Source organism: Balaenoptera acutorostrata, chromosome 3 (assembly GCF_949987535.1).
Source record: "Balaenoptera acutorostrata chromosome 3, mBalAcu1.1, whole genome shotgun sequence".
Classification (NCBI taxonomy): domain Eukaryota; kingdom Metazoa; phylum Chordata; class Mammalia; order Artiodactyla; family Balaenopteridae; genus Balaenoptera; species Balaenoptera acutorostrata.
The window spans coordinates 102058307-102060597 of record NC_080066.1 but is presented as its reverse complement, the minus strand read 5'-3'; positions in this window follow the sequence as shown (position 1 = coordinate 102060597).

Here is a 2291-nt window from a genome sequence, read left to right as displayed (position 1 = left end):
TCCTCCAGCAGGTGGAGGTCGCCTGGCCAGGACTCCCCAGAGCTCAACTCAGATGCTGGGGCCTTCCGCCCACGCATTCCACATACACATCTCCCAGAGACCCTCTTCCTCTATCGACCCCTGTGTAAGTAATTAAGCTTTTCTCAAGCAGTTATCCAAACAATGTGCCAGATCGCCTCGCCATTTCTGTCTTTCGTTCTCAATAGCACACCTTCAACTTTGCCACCTTCCAGCTTTTTAAAAGTCTTTTAGCTTGAAGAGAAAAGAGGCACTGGGGCAATAGGAGAGAAAAACAAAAGTTGAAGAGGCCTTAAGAGCTTTTAATGATGGCAATGATTAGGCAAATCATGAGTGCTTTCAGAAGCCTTTTCATTGAGCAGGAAACCTATGGGGATATTTAATACAAGATAGAAATTTTTGTTAAAGTGATAAACCAAAACCACGTGAAAACCTCTAGGAATATTAGTTCTAAGAGCTACTTCTAAACTTCCACACCAACTATCGAGTAAGATTCCTTTTGCCGGAAGAGAAACCATACTCCCTGCACATTGCGGAAATGTATCCAGGTAGATCCAGAATACCTTCTGTAAAAGATTTATAGGGCAACTTTGAACATTTGAATTTTGTTCAAACACAAGAATTGAAATAGAAAACCATACAATGAATATAAGTATTTAAATTTCTTTCGTCAAGACGGGGGATTGAGGGACTTCCCTGGCGGTCCAGTAGTTAAGACTCCCCCTTCCAATGCAGGGGGTGTGGGTTCAATCCCTGGTTGGGGAGCTAAGATCCCACACGTTTCTGTGGCCAAAAAACCAAAACATAAAACAGAAGCAATATTGTAACAAATTCAATAAAGACTTTAAAAATGGTCCACATCAAAGAAAAAATCTTAAAAAAAAAAAAAAGACTGGGGATGAGTAAAGTACCTGGAGGTCCAAGAATAAGTACCTTGAGGTTAGAATCCAGAACTCTGTACATACCCTAGCTCTGTTCCCCCAATCCATTACCATCTACAGCAATTTTATGCAGTGAAGAGGGGGCCTGCAAAATTCATCCATGGCCTTTTGGTCCTTCCTAGCACCTTTTCTTCCATGGATGCTCTTCGGTGTCCAGCTTTTTGTCTCAGTGCATGCTAAATCAACCGGACAAATATTGTCTATTGGTTCTAGGCTCAAAAGACCATTGCTGGGGTTTAATATTTATTATTCACACATACTGAGGTTTTATTCAATTCTGAATTTTACATTAATGTTGTTTCACTGTTATCTTCATTTTGTGCTTGGAAAAATGGAGAAGCCATTACAACTTACCGCCTTTGTGCTGAATGGAAATTTGACTGAAATACACTAAATTGTTTATGCTTCATATGAAATTTGATTTTCTAAAAACAAAACATCTATTATATGTCCTGGGCTTGATGATTTTCAAAATCCTATACCAAATTTTTAGTGATTTTAGAATAATGCCAAGCAGTCTATTAAGTTCTATGTATAATTGTATTGTTTGTTGCTCATAATAATCAAATTAATATTATTAATTTATTTACTTGTAAGAACAAAGTGAAAATAGTTCTTGGAGTTACTGCACATGTCCAGACACTTTAACTTTGTTAAGTATGTTTGTATATCATTTGATCAAATATCCCCATGAGATTGGTAACATTATCTCTATTTTTTATAAGAAAAAATGAAAGCAGGAATATTAAATCAAGTCTAAAACTCAGCTTTCCCGACTCTCCAATTACCACATCTCCAAAGTTTGAACCTTCATAATCCTTTACTCTGTATCGCAGCTTTCAGCTAACAAAAAATGGGAGTGACATGTGGATAGTTTTCTTTTTTAAATAAATATCTTTTATTATTGATTAATGATTAATCTCTCAGAAAATCCACTAATTCAGGTAATTTGTACAGTTAATTTCCTATGACTTCTTACTGAATTAGTGTTCCAGTTCAACATTTCACCTACCCCCGTGGATATAAAAGGACACTGATGCATTTTTAAAAGTTTAAAAGTAAAGTTTAAAAAAACTCTTTGAACCAGACAACAAATATCTCAGAATTTATAAATATTTTCTATATCCACTTACTCTTAGAAATACCATAAACATCTGAAATGCATACCCAGTCTATAGTAAAAACCTGTTTTGATGTCAGATAAACATGATGTTTATATCTACAGATTTTTAGTCTTTATGTAAGTAAATACTTACTAATTCTGAGAAAGGGTTGATTCCTAGGTAGTGAATATAGAAGCAGGAAATAGCTTTGAAATAAAACAGATGTACT